General features: G+C 49.1%; 11 pseudogenes; 4 read left to right on the forward strand and 7 right to left on the reverse strand.

Annotated features, from left to right (window-relative positions):
- The first annotated feature begins 2,763 nt into the window (after positions 1-2,763).
- Positions 2,764-2,882, forward strand: LOC144000178 (5S ribosomal RNA; annotated as a pseudogene).
- Positions 2,883-3,551: 669 nt separating this feature from the next.
- Positions 3,552-3,670, forward strand: LOC144000220 (5S ribosomal RNA; annotated as a pseudogene).
- Positions 3,671-3,769: 99 nt separating this feature from the next.
- Positions 3,770-3,888, forward strand: LOC144000199 (5S ribosomal RNA; annotated as a pseudogene).
- Positions 3,889-4,048: 160 nt separating this feature from the next.
- On the forward strand, positions 4,049-4,167 carry LOC144000240 (5S ribosomal RNA; annotated as a pseudogene).
- An 11,396-nt stretch (positions 4,168-15,563) lies between these two features.
- LOC144000234 (5S ribosomal RNA) lies at positions 15,564-15,682 on the reverse strand (annotated as a pseudogene).
- A 100-nt stretch (positions 15,683-15,782) lies between these two features.
- On the reverse strand, positions 15,783-15,901 carry LOC144000227 (5S ribosomal RNA; annotated as a pseudogene).
- A 321-nt stretch (positions 15,902-16,222) lies between these two features.
- Positions 16,223-16,341, reverse strand: LOC144000212 (5S ribosomal RNA; annotated as a pseudogene).
- Positions 16,342-16,441: 100 nt separating this feature from the next.
- On the reverse strand, positions 16,442-16,560 carry LOC144000187 (5S ribosomal RNA; annotated as a pseudogene).
- Positions 16,561-16,660: 100 nt separating this feature from the next.
- On the reverse strand, positions 16,661-16,779 carry LOC144000244 (5S ribosomal RNA; annotated as a pseudogene).
- A 319-nt stretch (positions 16,780-17,098) lies between these two features.
- Positions 17,099-17,217, reverse strand: LOC144000214 (5S ribosomal RNA; annotated as a pseudogene).
- Positions 17,218-17,316: 99 nt separating this feature from the next.
- LOC144000183 (5S ribosomal RNA) lies at positions 17,317-17,435 on the reverse strand (annotated as a pseudogene).
- Positions 17,436-17,865: the final 430 nt, after the last annotated feature.

Below are 17,865 nucleotides of genomic sequence, written 5' to 3' on the forward strand. Positions count from 1 at the left end.
GTTTTCCGTTTCCACTGGTTATCGGCTTAATGTATCAGTAACCATGAACATTAATAGTGATAGACAGCTTACATTATGATGTATGCATGAGGTGAATGTAAAATAGTTGCATTATGTGTTATTAATGTAATCAAACTGAATTGCTATGCTTTGCTATTGCAACCACTTCTCAATCAAGTAAACCGTCCCACTGATTTTTCTTGCTGCTGTTAAAAAATGTGTTGCAAGTGTTATATGTTACAAATGGTTATCATTGTGACAGTTAATGTGGAGAAGAAGTAATACACAAAATAGAGTCAGAAAGAGAATCCTATTGCATAGAGGTAGCGAGAGATGGTTGCATTACTCTTAATGTGCAGTGTGTAAAAGGTTTTAAAAAGATGGTTTTGTGTGACTTTTGCTTTAACGTAAAATTAGCTGTAGACATTATAACTTATTACCATGATTTAGAGATAGTAATCTCTATAAAATAATAATAATAAGTATAGCAAAACTTTTCATGACAGCTGATACTGGTTGAGCAATAAAATTGTTTTATTAATATGTAAGACTAGTTTTATTCTCTACATATAGGCTTTTCAGAGAGTTGTATAATATAGGCGACCAAAAGGACATTAATATGGCTTAATATTGTAGGGAGGAAGTATCACTGTTCAAAGGTAAGAGATTGAAAGCTTAGATTGAAAATGGCCGACAAATAGTTGCGTTAGTCTAAATTTAAAGGATATGCCGGTACCAATGAGAAAGCTTATATTAGACTAGTTGATCTTTGCATTACACAATCCTATTATTATTATTATTATTATTAAGATCATAGTGCAGAGAGATACTCAGTTAATGTCAGAGATACTCGGTTAATGTCAGAAAAGCAATAAAACTGTTTACATCGTTAGCGAGCGATAGTTACATTACTCTTAGTATGTGCAGCATGTCTGGTAGCAAATGGATTGTTTTGTGAACATTTTGCATTACCGTACAATTAGCGGTAGAACTCATCGAAGTGAATAGATTTAACCGGATTTTGAGATAGTACTCTCTATTTCTAAATAGAAATAAAATAAATAAGTCAGGATTGTGTGTCATATTGTCACATACTCAATGTGACAGTTGATGTGGAGAATTACAAATATGTAAAATAGAGCAAAAGAGTACATGGTTTATTTATATGTATGATAGTTGATGTGGATGATTAAAATCGTGTAGTGAGTATAATCTATATTTAGCATAAGAATGAAAAGGCATAACATGGCTATGAGACAAACTCCATTAGAGATGTGCGCTAGATGAAATGATGAAATGTCTCTGTATAGCCCAGATTGTCTTCTGTTATCACTTAGCCTACCCTCTAAATTCACTAGCCTCTCTATATACACCAGCATGTTTACACTAGCCGATCTTCTGCATATAATAGCCTGTCTTCGATATACACTAGCCTATGTTCTAAATACACTAGCCCGTCTTCTGTATGCCCTAGCCTGTCTTCTGTATACATTAGTCTCTCTGTATAAACTAGCATCTCTGTATACCCAAAACTGTCTTCTGTAAAAACTTGTCTCTCTTTATAGCCTGTCTAGCCTTTCTTCTGTACACACTAGCTTCTCTGTCTCTCTGAATACACTAAACTCTCTGTATACCACAGCCTGTCTTCTGTATACACTAGACTGTAAAAACTAGCTAGAATACACCAGCCTGTGTTCTGTACCCACTAGACTCTCTGTATACACTACCCAGTCTTCTGTATAGATTGTCAGCTTTGATGTATACCCAAGCCTGTCTTCTGTATACACTAGCTTCTCTATATGCACTGTCCTTTCTGTATACACTCGACTCTCTCTATACACTAACCTCTCTATATACACTAACATATTTGTATATACTAGCCTCTCTTTAAACTAGCCACTGTTTACTCTAGCATCTCTGTATACTCAAGCCTATCTACATACACGAGTCTGTATTCTGTATTCACTAGCCTTTCTTCTGTATGCTGTAGTCTTCTATATATACCAGCTTCTCTGTACACCCTAGCACTGTAACAGTGATAGGTTCCTGTATTACAGAAACAGAACACCAGCAATAAGGTGTATACTGTGCAGGATGCACACAACACCCACTCTAACTTCTGCACTGCAGATGCATGTATTGCAGAAATTGAACAGCAGTAATAAAGGGTAGCTTCAGGTGTGTACTGTGCAGGAGGCACAGAACACCCACTGTAACAGTGCTAGGTTCCCAAGCAGTAAAGACACTGTCCCTGCCTATCGTCCTCTTTCCCTGACCACCGCAACACACTATACAAGGCCGCCGCGCTGGCGGCCTTATATAGTGTGGGGTGTGTACTAAACCCCCCTGAGCTATAATTGGCCACAGGAATCCTGCCTGTGGTGAATTGTGGCTCTCCTCACAGAGGATGTCACATCTGTTCTTATTATATAGAACCTATTATGCTCCTCGTAAACTTTTTCAGTTTGGCCGAACGGCCAGACGCAAGTTGCCCCCGGTGCATGTTTTGGAGATGCCCGAAGTTGATCGGCTACTGGACAGAGGTGACAGGAACCATTGATCGGATGTTTGGAACCTCCACCAGGATGGATGCGAAGTATTTTCTCCTGGGATTAGTTGAAGGAGTTGGAAACCCGGGAAGTAGCCAGATGGCAGTTCTGAGATGCCTATTTCAGGCAAGGAAACTGATTGCTCAACCCTGCTTAGCCTCCAATGTTGGCAATTACTTGGTTTTTTTCACTTGTTTCCCAAGATGACCATGTTGCCTATGGCCCCATCACCTTGAAAGTGCCTGATCTTGTCTGATCTCAGAGGCTAAGCATTGTCGGGCCTGATTAGTAACTGGATGGGAGACCAACTGGGAATACCAGGTGCCGTAGGATTCTTTTTAAGTTGTTGGCGTTGACATGGTTTTTTTTTTCCGCTTGTTTCCCAAGGTGATCATCTTGGCATTTGTCAAGAGGGCTGAGAGAGCCCAAAGAAATCTCCTACGGCCACATCCCCCTGAAAGCGCCCAATCTCATCTGATCTCAGAGGCTAACCAGGGTCCGGCCTGGATAGTACCTAATTAAAGGTGCCATAGGAATCTTTTTATATTGTTGGCTTTGACTTGTTTTTCATTTGCTTGTTTCCCAAGGTGACCATTTTAGCATCAGCCAAGAGTTTTGAGTATGTCCCAAAGCGTTCGCCTGATCTCAGAGGCTAAGCAGGGTCTGGGTCAGATGGGAGACCGCCAGGGTCTATGTTGTTGGCGTTGACCTATTTTTTTTCACTTGTTTGCCAAGATAACCATCTTGGTATTTGTCAAGAGGGTTGAGAGTGTCTAAATAAAACACCTATGGCCACATCACCCTGAAAGCGCACAATCTCATCTGATCTCGGAGGCCTAGCAATGTACGGCTTGGTTAATACCTGTATGGGAGACCATCTGTGAATACCAGGTGCCGTAGGCTTCTTTTTATGTTGTTGGCGTTTACCTGTTTATTTTCGCTTGTTTACCAAGGTGACCATCTTGGCGTTTAACAAGAGGGTTGAGAGTGCCCAAAGAGATCACCTACGGCCCCATCACCCTGAAAGCACCCAATCTCATCTGATCTCAGAGGCTAAACAGTGTCGGGCCTGGTTAGTACCTGGATGGGAGACCGCCTGGAAATACCAGGTGCCATAGGCTTCTTTTTATGTTGTTGGCTTTGAACTGTTTATTTCGCTTGTTTCTCAAGGCGACCATCTTGGCGTTTGTCAAGAGGGTTGGGCGTGTCTTGAAGAGAACGCTTACGGCCACATCACCCTGAAAGCACCCGATCTTGTCTGAATTCAGAGGCTAAGCAGTGTCAGGCCTGGTTAGTACCTGGATGGGAGACTGCCTGGGAAGACCAGGTGCCATAGAAGGATCTGGTCTGGTTAGTGTCTTGATTGGGAGATCGCCTGAGAATACTGGATGCCGTAGGCTTCTTTTTATGTTGTTGGCTTTGACCTGTTTTTTTTAGCTTGTTTCCCAAGGTGACCATCTCGGCCTTTGTCAAGAGGCTTCAGAGTGCCCAAAAGGAGTGCCTACGGCCAAATCACCCTGAAAGAGCGCAATCTCATCTGATCTCGGAGGCTAAGCAGCGATGGGCCTGGTTAGTACCTGGATGGGAGACAGCTTGGGAATACCAGGTGCCGTAAGCTTTTCATTATGTTGTCGGCGTTGACCTGTTTTTTCTCCCTTGTTTCCCAAGGTGACCATCTTGGCATTTGTCAAGAGGGTTGAGAGTGCACAAAGAATTTGCCATTTGGGCACAACACCCTGAAAGCGCCCAATCTCGTTTGGTCTCAGAGGCTAAGCAGGGTTGGGCCTGGTTTGTACCTGGATGGGAGACCGCCTGGGTTTTCCAAATGCCGCAGGCTTCTTTTTATGTTGTTGGCGTTGACTTGTTTTTTTTTGTTTGTTTCCCAAGGTGACCATCTTGGCGTTTGTCAAGAGGGTTGAGTGTGCCTTTGATCTCAGAGGCTAAGCAGGGTTGGGACCTGGTTAGTACCTGGATGGGAGACCGCCTGGGATTTCTCGATGCCATAGGCTTTCATTTTAAGTTGTTGGCATTGACTTATTGTTTTTTAATTTTATTATTCTTTTGTTAAGTAGAACATAAATATAACAGTCAACCATACAGCATGACCCAGGGTCACAATTACATGGTAACAAAAAATAGGCAGCCAAATAACTCTGGGTTCTCAGAGGGGAGTCCTACAGTTTCATGCAGAAAAGAGAGAAACCCCACCTCCAACATGTAGTACAGAAGTACTGAGTAACGGAGTAGTGCAGCTCCGTTCAGACAAATGTAATCATGGAGAACAATTGGGACCACAGCGAGCCAGCTTATCATGACCTACGTGAACCAGAGTAAAATATGAGCCGGTCATGTCCAGAACCCTGGGGTTCTTCTGGGTCCCGAAGGCTAGTAAGGAGACAAGGCATAGTCAAAAGGGAGGACGGGGGAAGAAGAGAGTGCAAAGACGGATAGAGAGGAGGTGGGGGGATGGCGGCGGGGAAAAAAAGAAAAATAAAGACAAAAAGGGAGGGGGGGAATGCCACCCAGAGCAAACATGGCCTACGTAGGTAATCGTTAGATGTTCAGTCGTTTTCTGGGACAGAGGCACTGCTCACCTCCCGAATGTAGTCTCGAGTACCAGTAAAATACCTCCAGGGCCTCCATGTAACACTAAATGCCTCTTCAGTGTTGTGAAGGGTGGCGGTCAATTCTTCCATCCGGAGAATATGATTGACTTTGGAATACCACAGCACCTTGGATGGGGGCTGAGGCTGCCTCCACAGTGCGGGAATGCAGGCCCGGGCGGCATTCAGGAGTTGCATCGTGAGGGTTTTTTTGTATTTTCGAACAGGCTGTTCGGTCAAGTGTAGAAGGCACGCTGCTGGGAACCCAAAAGTTCCTCAAGGCCGGGCATGCCCAGAAAAGGTGTCCCATGGTCCCCATATCTGAATTTCACCTCCAACAAACATCCGGGATCGATCTATCCATTTTATTCAGAAGGTATGGGACTCTATACCAGCGTGAGACTATCTTGTATCCTGATTCTTGATATTGGTTTGCGATGGAAGCTTTATGTACTAAGGTCAGGATCTTCCCTATCTGTTGTGAGGTAAATGTGATGCCTAAGTCCCTCTCCCATTTGTGGATAAATGGTGGGGGTCGACTCCTCCTCCTGACTACTCAATAGGTTGTACAGGAGGGAGAGGGTGTGTCGCACAGGTTCCCTTTTGTGACAGATGGATTCATAGGGTGTCAGGTCTCTAGGAGTGTAGGGGGCCCTTTGTATGGGCAGAAGAAAGTGACAAAGTTGATAAGCACTAAACAAGTCAAGCTGAGGGTCAGAAAGCTCGGCGACAGTTTGCGTGGTCGGGAGCCCTCCCGGGTGCCAAACCTCTCCCAGACGCTGTTTCCCCACCACTGTCAACTGTCGCAGTTTCTTGTTGGTAAATCCCGGTGGGAAGTCTGGATTACCTATAACCGGAGTCATTGGTGATGGCAGGGGAGCAATGTGTGTGCAGCGGAACAACCTCCGCACAACAGCCAACGTAGCTCCCACTACGGGGTGACCTCTGAGGTCTTTTGGTAGGGAGGACAGGAGCCACGGGGAGGTCAATAGGGGAATGGATCCATCCTCAATCTCCATCTCCACCCACTGCTTGTGTGGGCCATTACAATGCCAATCAACGACTCTCGCTAGCAGTAGTATTGTCTGAGATCTGGGAGACCCCCCTTGTCCTTTGGTCTGGCAAGCAATTGCAAACGGGCTCTGGGTCCCGGAGCAGCACCTGCAGTTGTCTGAAAAAAATTGGGGGTAACCGGATCGGTAATGTCTGGAACATGTATAAGATCCGCGGGAGGGCCGTCATTTTGAATGCATTACATCGCCCGAACCGTTAAAGCATGCCAGTTTCCCAAATCAGATTTCAGTCTATCCAGGAGAGGGACAAAATTAAGCGGGTACAATTGCGCTAAATCCGCTGCGATGTCAAAGCCCAGGTAACGTATAGATTTTTCAGCCCAGTAGAATGGAAAAGCGGAGCGGAGCCTCTTGGCCTCACCATCCGGGACCGATATATTCAATACAGCCGACTTGGCGCAATTGATTTTATAGTTTGATAGGCTGCCGTATCGCCGTAGAGACGCAAGTATATTGGGAAGCAAAATGTGTGGATTGGAGACGGAAAAAATTAGATCGTCAGCGTACGCCGCAATTTTGTGGTGTGCCGAGGGTTTGGCTATGCCAGTAATATTCGGGTCATTCCGAACGTGACACATAAGTGGTTCCAGTGTCAGAATAAAAATTAGGGGAGACAGAGGGCACCCCTGCCTCGTCCCATTAGTGATGGGGAAAGAGTCCGAGCATCACTCGTTCACCCGTACCGCTGCCGACGGCGTGGAGTAAAGCGTGGTCTAGTTATTAAAAGTTGGGACCCAGGGGGGCGTGACCGGAAGTCGACCCGGATGGCAGCCTAAATCTCCTGCTCTCCCTCCAGCCTCTGCTACACCGCACCTACGGGGAAAATCCAGCCCCATCCGATGGGGAAATCTAGGGCCACACGGTCCTCCAGCTCCAGGGGACCTCCCGCAGCCTCGTTGGGCACAGCCACGGACCTCCGGTCCTTCTTCTCCACGACGGAGCTCCCGACCGACGGACCTCCCAAAATGGCGCGGGCTCCTTCTCCGGCCCGCAGGGCCCATCCGAACCTCCAGCACGGACCGGGGGATCGAGGGACACCGCGGCTGACATCCCCGGGCCTGGAGGCCTCCGGTGCGGTGAGTCGATCCCCGGTCCCGCCCGCCTCTGAGGCCGTCCAGCTAGACCTGCGGCCTACCACACCGCCCACGCCGCCGCCAGGACACAAGACTAGGCCCCCCCTGGGACCCTCTCTATCCCTGTGCTGCTCGGCACCGCAGTCCCCCCTCCGCACTCCTGCAGCTCTGGACGCCGGAGGGGAGTTCCTGTGCGGGACTGGACGGATCGGGGAGGGGGGTGGACTAGGCCTGGGGCCCTCTGGCAGTAGGTCCCCCCCTCCTCCGGACACTCAGTGCTCTTTGGCCTTGCCCAGGATGCTCCGGACGCCCCCAGACTCCAGTGCTGTGTCCGAGGGGTCCCCCCTTTCTTTTGCGGCTGAGGACTTCCCTGCCCTCCCCCCCCTGAGGAGCCCCTGTCCTGGGCGTACCGGGGGCCCGGGGGAATGGACGGACCCCTGCTGAATCCTGACTCGGGGTCGCCCCCACCTAAGTCTCAGAGGCTGGGCACCTCGGGGAACCCCTTCCCCCCACGCGGTCACGGGGGACGACCAGGGGTGTCGGCTTACCCAGGGGGACCCGTAGCCCTTCCACCCCAGGATACCAGGGGACGACACCAGCCACCTCCCTTGGCTCATACTTCAGAGTGGCCGGGGGTCTGGGATTCTCCCCCTGAGCATGCCCCCGCCTCTCGCACTGCTGGACCCGTGGACCCTAGGCCACTGTCGCCACGTCATCGCATAGACCGGGACAACCCGGGAGACATGACCACAACACCACTGCACCCTCAGTGGCAATTATACTTACAAGCGATCCCTACCAAAGAGGATTTTAAACAATTGATTGAAGATGTCAAATCCACGTGTCGGGCGGAAATACAAATGCTCCACTCTGGCCTTAAGCACCTTGCGGACATGGTGGAGATGGCTGAAGAGGAGATACAAGAGGCCAAAATTGCGGTCCACAAAATCCAAACGCAAGGGGCTGAACACCATCTGCTCCTGAGAGATATGCAGCGCCATGTGGAGGACTTGGACAACAGGGGGCGCCGGCACAACATCAGAGTGCGAGGGGTTCCGGAGTCGGAGGGCCCGGAGGACGCTCAGATTATCTTGCAGGAACTATTCAACACTCTCCTCGGAGAACCCCCCACTAAATTTATTGAGATGGATAGAGCTCATAGGGCCCTACGCCCCAAAAATGCTACTTCTGGCCCCAGGGACTTTATTTGCAGAGTCAACTCGTTCCACCTTAAGGAGGATATCCTGCGACAAGCCCATTTAGCCCGTGAGGTGTCTTTCCGGAACCACCCAGTGCAACTTTTTCCGGACCTCTTCTGGATTACGCTGCAAAAACGTAGACTTCTCCAACCCTTGCTCCGTACCCTGCAAGACGCCCAGATCCCTTACCGCTGGGGTTTCCCATTTAGCCTCACTGCCAAACATCAGGGCAAATCGGCCTCTCTGCGGTATCCTGAAGATCTGCCGACTTTCTGTGAAGATCTGGGCATCCGCCCCCCCCCCCCCCCCCCGGCTCCCCGATTGGGACCTCATCGCTACTCAACCCTCACCTCCTACGCTTTCCCCTTTGGTGCCTTTTCAATAACTTACTGCACTTAGGCTGCTGGTTGGGAGATTCGGGAGAGTGGGTTCCCCCTTGCTCTCACGACTCTCCCCCTAACCCTTTTTTTGGGTTGTTTTTCTTTTTTCTTTATTTTATTCATCTTATTTATATTTTAGTGATTTTGCTCCTGTTCAAGTTTTTACACATTTTACGCTCCTCTATTCCTCCTTAGGACCTGAATGAGGAGACCTGGACTCCTATGCGGCCGCCAGGCCCACGCCTCGTGCGCTGGGTCTGGTGGCCCCCTGGGAATCCGTGCAGTCCCGAATGACTTTTTTACCCGGGGCCGAATATTGCCCTATGTTTGGTCCGATTATGGGCCCATGTTTTCATTGCGATGCCTTTCTAACGTTGTACTAACGTTTTTCTCCCTTCTCTCACTTTCTATCTCCCCCTCTCTTCTCTCCTCTGTCTTCCTTCCGCTGCCTGCAGGGATCGGACACGTAGTGGCGGGGCCCTACGACTGGAATGCGTCTGCTCCTGGCTCCTGGCGGTCCCTCTTGGACGTTGTTACCGGGTAAGATTTATTAGACACAGACCGCTCTCCTACCCCCCCCAGACTTGACTGATGGCTAAGATTCTATCTCTGAATGTTCACGGCCTAAATTCAAACAGGAAACGGCATCTGGCACTAAGGGAGTTTAAACAGTCGGGAGCAGATATTATCTTGGTTCAGGAGACGCACTTTGACAGGGGGGGATCTTTTGCCTTCGCCTCCAGGAGCTTTCCGCTTGCGTATCTATCCTCGGGGTCCCATAAGAGGGCGGGGGTGGCTATCCTGATCCGACAAGGAGCACCCTTTACCTATGTTGATCATTACAGCGATCCCCGGGGGGGCTTCCTGATACTTAAGGGTACGTGGCAATCACGGCCGATCACCCTGTGTGCGCTATACGCCCCTAATGTCCATCAGCATAGCTTCCTCTCCAGGGTTTTTGCACGTCTATTTAAGGATGACCACGGTTATTTGGTGGTGGGAGGAGACTTTAATCTGGCTCACTCGGCCACGGCTGATCGTCAAATTGTCAATTTGCGTATGGCGCTTGCGGACCTGGCGCTTCGCCGTGTTGAGAAAGCCCTGCTGAGGATCAAACAGACATACTATGATAGGGGCAATAAAGCACACTCCCTCCTAGCGCGGAAGCTCAAAGACAAAACCCTTCTCTCTGCTCCACACCAGATAAAAACTAGATCTAATGCAGTTGTTTCCCACCCCAAAGACATAGTTGATACGTTTGCTGGCTTTTATGTGGAGCTCTATAATAGTCCTGACATCCCTAGCAACCCTGTGTCGGTGGAGGTTTCACAGCGTATACAGCAGTACCTGTCCGACAGCGCCATCCCCAAAATTAGAGATTCGGACTTGCTCATTTTGAACATGCCCGTCACGGAGGACGAAGTGGAACGGACCATTAAATCCCTCCCCGCACATAAATCCCCGGGTCCAGACGGTCTGCCCTACGAATACTACAAAGCATTTTCCCCCCTCTTAACTCCGCACATGAGCAGCCTCTTTAACGCTTTTCTACAGAAAACACCCGTCCCCTCAGATATGCAACGTTCCTTCCTTACCTTAATACCCAAGCCAAATAAGGACCCCATCCTTTGCGCGAATTATAGACCCATTGCGTTGTTGAACGCAGACCTAAAAAATTTTTCTAAATTGTTATCTCTGCACCTTAACAAGGTCCTACCCTCTTTGATCCACAAGGACCAAGTGGGCTTTGTCCCCCTCCGCCAAGCAGGGGATAACACCCGGAGGGTGATAGACCTGGTCGACGTGGCGAACAGGGAGGGAATGCCGTCCCTGCTCCTGAGCTTGGACGCAGAAAAAGCATTTGATAGATTGGGTTGGCCCTTCCTGTTCGCCACGCTGACCCACATAGGGATGGAGGGACCTTTTTTGCGGGCCATACAACATCTTTACTCCAACCCGTCTTCTCAAGTGAAGACCCCCTTTGCCACCTCCTCGCCCTTTTCCATCTCCAATGGTACGCGTCAGGGATGCCCGCTGTCACCCCTACTATTCGCCCTCTGTATTGAACCCCTGGCGGCGTCTATTAGGCGGAACCAGGCTATAAGAGGGGTTCCGGTGCGAGGCCAGGAGTTTAAGATTTCGCTATTTGCGGACGACGTAATTCTTACTCTTACCCAACCCAGGATATCCCTGCCCAACTTGCATATGGAGTTAGACCGTTACAGTGCGCTATCGGGCTACAAACTTAATGCGTCGAAGTCCGAAGCCCTCCCGATTAACATTCCACCGTTGGAGGTGGAACATCTACGATCCAACTTTCCCTACCACTGGGGGTCCACCTCCCTTCGATACCTGGGGGTAAACATCACCCCAACCTATACCTCCCTCTATCAGGCAAACTACCCATCCCTTTATGGAGATATTAGGTGTCTGTTGCTACAGTGGCGGAAACACCAAATCTCTCTGCTTGGTAGAATAGCCTCTGTGAAGATGGCTATCCTCCCGAAACTCCTTTATCTTTTTCAGACCCTCCCCATTCCAGTCCCCTCCTCCCACCTGAAAAAATTGCAAAGGGACATACTTCGATTCGCATGGAACTATAAAAGGCACAGGATACCTCGCTCGGTCATGACCGTCTCCCGATCGGATGGGGGGTTTAGCGTTCCCGGATCTAGTCAGGTACTATCAGGCTGCCCAACTCTGCGCGGTCGCTTCTTGGACTACCTAGTGGCCTCACAATCGCTGGTCGGAAATTGAATCCCAGTGGTTGGCCCCTATATACCCTAATAGTATGCTCTAGAGTGCGGCGGCAGTGGTTCCCCAGTCCCAATTGTTGGGCCCCATGTCCCACCTGCAGAACCTATGGCGTAGGTCTTCCAAGGCGTTTGCCCTGACCTCGGCTAAATCGCTCCTGACCTCTTTTATATCCAACCCTCGAGTGCCAGATAGCCTATCTCGCCAGATGCAACACCCCTGGTCCTCCCGGAACCTCTTCCATCTGAGATCTCTGGTGGACCCCAGATCTAGGAGACTACTGACTTACACTGAACTCCAATCCCGGTTTGACCTCCCCCGGCAGAGCTTCTATAGTTACTTACAAATCCGTCACTTTGCCCAGACCATCTCATCAGACCTCCGTTTCTCCCTGCCTACCTTGTTTGAAATAGTTGTCTCAGCAGGTACGGCACAGAGGGGGATGATCTCGGATATTTATAAAATAATTAACGCCTTTCCTATGGGTCTTAACGGCAAACATGCATATATGCTTAAATGGGAGGAGGCTCTGGGTGAAGTGTTCACGGAGGAGCAATGGCGGGTGATTTGGTCACAGGCATCTAAGAGCTCCATGTGTACGCTCTACCGGGAGAATGCATACAAAATATTGTTCTTCTGGTACATGACCCCGGATGTCCTGCACGCTATTTATCCTTCTACAACAGACCGGTGCTGGCGCTGTGTGGGGCATAAGGGCACCCTCTTGCATATATACTGGCAATGCCCTCGTATAGTCCCTTTCTGGACGGAAGTCCGTACGCTCTTGGCCTGTGTCCTGGACCAATCCCTGGACCTGAACCCAAAGCACTTTTTACTGGGAGTCCCTTTCCCCAAACTGTCCAAATCCCTACAGAAATTATCCCGCCATATCTTGACCGCAGCGAGGTGTCTTGTTGCACTCCATTGGAAAAAAACGCACCCCCCCCTACCCCGGACGCATTATACGCTCGCATTAGAGACGTGGAGCTTATGGAGAGGATGACCGCCAGGATACAGGACCGGCTGGAAGCGCATGATGTAGTCTGGAATCCCTGGAATCTTAAGGGCGATCGACCCTGACAGGCAAGCGGAAGTTTTCGGATGACTACCCACCCCTACTCCCTCCTTTTCCTCTCTACCTTTCTTTCTACCCTTTGGTATCCCTTTCTTCTCTTTTTTCTCTTTTTCCCTTCTTCCTTTCTCTTATTTATATCTTTCTTCCAAACCCCCCCGAGGGGGGGGGTGTTTGATTGGGTTAATGTGTACTACAAGTATCTTACACTATTAGTCGACACCTGTATCCTCGGATTGCCACTCTTGACTGGCTGTTGAGTTTTGAGGACTGGTTTATTATTGGTTGGACTTTATCCCTGACTTACATGTGTTGCAGAACATGCTGTCTGTGAATAGCTCTACCTGGCCGGGCTTGTACCTGCTCCAGGTGGCTATATTATGTAGGCCAATATGCTCTTATGGTATGTTCTCCCCTGTAATTTTTCTTTTCTCTTTCTTTCGCTCCCCCAATGCTGTACTGAAGTGTCTGACGTGTAATGTTTCACTTTATACTAATAAAAAGTTATTTGAAAAAAAAAAAAAGTTGGGACCCACTAGCTCTGTCATGGTTCGGACGCTGTAATGTGTTGAAGATGAACGCGATGCCACGACTTCTGTATCTACTACAAGCCTTACCTATCAAAATACCCCAGACTTTCTTTCATGCGGTTCGCTCAATCTTTATCAAGTTCCTCTGACGTATTGGTAGGGCAATGCTATTGCGACCGAAATTGCGGGGAGGTTTTGGCTTCCCGGACCCTGCTCTATATTACACAGCGACGCACATGACACCGGTGGTTGACTGGTGCTGGTGTTCTGCCATATACTGTCCGGCCATGATATAGTGTCCGCGCCGTACTGCGCATGCGCAGTACGGAGCAGACGAAGCTTCGGAAAATCTCCGAAGCTGGACGGCGCTTGCGCGGTGAGTGGAGGTGGTAGCCCCACCATCCAAGCGGACAAAGGGTTGTGAAAATTAGAGGGCCCCTCGCAGGTGAACTTCGCTCGCCACGCTTCGGGCTCGGCCTCGCTGCGCTCGGCTCTTTTATATTCTTACTCTATGTCCACTTGGATAGTGGGGATAGAACCTGGACTCAGTGCGCAGGCGCCGTTCATGCTCGGCAATTTTCGGAATCTGTGTTGCTGTGTACTGCGCATGAGCAGTACACAGCGGACACTATGCGATGGGGGACCATATGTGATAAGACACCGGCATAGGGAACTGAAGCTATGGGTCAAGCTAGAGCAGGAGATGGCGCGGGTTCCACTGGCTGGTCTACCTTGGGCGGGGAGGCCATTGGAGCCCTGTGTGACTACTCACCCGTTAATTGTCCCCTCGCTCGCCGAGATGGATAGTTTTTTTCACCTTTCCCACCTGACTAACTTCCCTTCTCCTATGACCCCAATTATTGGACATCCTAGATTCCCTCCGGGCCTGTCTGACCAGGCCTTTACCAGGCAAGCCCCGAAAGGGCTTCTGAGAGCAGCCCTATTTCTTGGACCCACGGGCTTGATTCCCATGGGGACCATACTGCTAGAGCAAGTACCTGTTGCATTGGATAGCTGGAGAGCTAGACAGCTAATCCATTTCCTCGGATCACTACCTAACCATTCTTTCTTCTCTAGACAAGTCCACCCCTTCAAGGAACTTTGCCTGGATGATGGCCCAATTCGTGGTTCCCTCTCTAGGTCCTACCAAATCCTGACAGACGCACAATCCTCCACGGATCCACCCTTCCTAGCTAAATGGAAAAGGGACTTACAAATTACATTCTCCAAACCACAGAAGGACAGAAAACTCTTTTTCGCCCATAAGTCGTCACTCTGCAGTAAATATCAGGAGATCTCATATAAGCTGATCACACGCTGGTATCGTACACCGGTGGTGTTGGCCAAAATATTCCCCGGTCAATCTGACCACTGCTGTCGCTGTGGGCAACAGGCTGGCACCATTCTCCACATTTTCTGGGAATGCCCTAAATTACAAACATTCTGGCAGCCTGTCCTGAGACTCATCCACAAGTTCACAGACATTTCCTTAGCCAATGATCCCGCAGCAGTTCTTCTCAATCTAACTCCTATGTCGAGAAAGCGTTATCATAAGTCCTTACTTAAACATCTCCTCAATGCAGCTAGGGCCTGCATCCCAAGTCAGTGGAAAGAGCAATCTGCTCCAATGGTGACCCAGTGGTTCGCAAGGGTAAATGATATTGAATGAATGGAAGACCTGACTGCCACAATGAGGGATAAAACGGAGGAGCATGGGAACAGATGGTTCTACTGGACCCAGTTTCGCTTTTCGGAAGAATACCTCCGCGAGACATAGTAAGCTCATGGTGATCATTGGAGATCGCTGTTCCAAACGTTGGACAGCTGATGAGCTGGTGAGCCGAGGGCGTCTCTTGCTCCCTGGGAGGGGACCCCACCCTATCCACTCTACCCACGACACCCCCTTACCCCTTCTTTTCCTTTTCTGCCATTTCCTTCCCCAATCTTCTCTTTCCCCTTCTCCCTCCTTTCAGTTCTGCTATTTCCCTTCTTAACTCAAAAAAGGGAAAAGAAAATGGTATGTTCCGACCCCATTTGACTACTGCACAATACTCTTCCCCTATCTATGGATATCTAAACTCTTCGAGGGTAGGTGGGCTAGTATCAATAATATTTTAAGAGGTAGAGGATCCCAACGAGATGGAGCTTTAATCTCATCTTGATATGACCGCAAAGCTGTACACGTGCTATTCTCCTCTGACTTCTTACCATTGGCTCTGATATCCATGCAATATGATCGTTTGTTTGTAACTATTTGTATCACACATTCTGTGAAGTTGCCTTTGCATTGTATGTCGCATACTACTAAATAAAAAAAAAAAAAAAAAAGAAGCCTATGGCACCTGGTATTCCCAGGCGGTCTCCCATCCAGGTACTAACCAGGCCTGACACTGTTTAGCATCCGAGATCAAACGAGATTGGGCGCTTTCAGGGTGATGGGGTCATAGGTGATCTCTTTGGGCACTCTCAACCCTCCTGACAAACGCCAAGATGGTCACCTTGGGAAACAAGTGAAAAACAAACAGGTCAAGGCCAACAACATAAAAAGAAGCCTACAGCACCTAGTATTCCCAGGTGGTCTCCAATCCAGGTACTAGCAAGGCCCAACCCTGTTTAGCTTCTGAGATCAGAGGAGATCGGGCGCTTTCAGGGTTATGTGCCCATAGGCAATCTCTTTGGGCATTCTCAACCCTCTTGACAAATGCCAAGATAGTCACCTTGAGATACAAGCGAAAAAAAACAGGTCAATGTCAACAACATAAAAAGAAGAATACGGCACCTAGTATTCCAACGCCATCTCCCATCCAGGTACTAACTAGGCCCAACCCTTCTTAGCCTCAGAGAAGAGAAGAGATAGGGCTTTTTCAGGGTGATGCTGCTGTAAGCGATCTCTTTGGGCACTCTCAACCCTCTTGACAAATGCCAAGATGGTCACCTTGGGAAACAAGCAAAAAAAAAAAAACAAATCAACGCCAACAACATAAAAAGAAGCCTACAATAACTGGTATTCCCTGGTGGTCTCCCATCCAGGTACAAACCAGGCCCGACTCTTCTTAGCCTCCAAGATCAGATGAGATTGGGTGCTTTCAGAGTGATGTGGCCATAGGCAATCTCTTCAGGCACTCTCAACCCTCTTGACAAACACCAAGATGGTCACTTTGGGAAACAAGCGGAAAAAAAACAGGTCAACGCCAACAACATAAAAAGAAGTCTACGACACCTGGTATTCCCAGGCGGTCTCCCATCCAGGTACTAACAAGGCCCGACTCTTCTTAGCCTCCAACATCAAACGAGATCGGGTGCTTTCAGGGTGATGTGCCCATAGGCAATCTCTTCAGGCACTTTCAACCCTCTTGACAAACGCCAAGATGGTCACCTTGGGAAACAAGTGAAAAAAAAACAGGTCAAGGCCAACAATATAAAAGGAAGCCTACAGCACCTAGTATTCCCAGGTGGTCTCCAATCCAGGTACTAGCAAGGCCCAACCCTGTTTAGCTTCTGAGATCAGAGGTGATCGGGCGCTTTCAGGGTTATGTGCCCATAGGCAATCTCTTTGGGCATTCTCAACCCTCTTGAAAAAAGCCAAGATAGTCACCTTGAGATACAAGCAAAAAAAAACAGGTCAATGTCAACAACATAAAAAGAAGAATACGGCACCTGGTATTCCAACGCCATCTCCCATCCAGGTACTAACTAGGCCCAACCCTTCTTAGCCTCAGAGAAGAGAAGAGATAGGGCTCTTTCAGGGTGATGCTGCTGTAAGCGATCTCTTTGGGCACTCTCAACCCTCTTGACAAATGCCAAGATGGTCACCTTGGGAAACAAGCAAAAAAAAAAACGAATCAACGCCAACAACATAAAAAGAAGCCTACAATAACTGGTATTCCCAGGTGGTCTCCCATCCAGGTACTAACCAGGCCCGACTCTTCTTAGCCTCCAAGATCAGACGAGATTGGGTGCTTTCAGAGTGATGTGGCCATAGGCAATCTCTTCAGGCACTCTCAACCCTCTTGACAAACACCAAGATGGTCACTTTGGGAAACAAGCGAAAAAAAACAGGTCAACGCCAACAACATAAAAAGAAGTCTACGACACCTGGTATTCCCAGGCGGTCTCCCATCCAGGTACTAACAAGGCCCGACTCTTCTTAGCCTCCAACATCAAACGAGATCGGGTGCTTTCAGGGTGATGTGCCCGTAGGCAATCTCTTCAGGCACTTTCAACCCTCTTGACAAACGGCAAGATGGTCACCTTGGGAAACAAGCAAAAAACAATAAAAATAAGTCGGAAGCTAGAGACAATACGGCCCGAGTCCTCAATTTAATCCATGCGGCGCATGTACAGGGAAGGCCCTTGCTTATGTTGTCAACGGACACGGAGAAGGCCTTTGACAGGGTCTGGGTGTTTGCTGGTGGGAGTGTGCTAAAGGACTTGACATTTCCGCATGTTTGTCCCCTCTCCCCTGTTTCCCCCCTCCCTTCCCCCCTTCCCACCCTTCCCTTCCCTCCTTTCCCTCCCCCTTTCCCCCTTCCACTCCCCCTTTCCCTGCCCCTTTTCCCCCGGGGCGTGGATGGGGGAGAGGGGGTAAGGAGAGGACAATCTGCCAAAGGGAGAAATGCATTTGTTCGGGGA

This window comes from Lithobates pipiens, unplaced genomic scaffold (assembly GCF_037356315.1).
Source record: "Lithobates pipiens isolate NorthernLeopardFrog02 unplaced genomic scaffold, aLitPip1_a1.2 Scaffold_191, whole genome shotgun sequence".
Classification (NCBI taxonomy): Eukaryota; Metazoa; Chordata; class Amphibia; order Anura; family Ranidae; genus Lithobates; species Lithobates pipiens.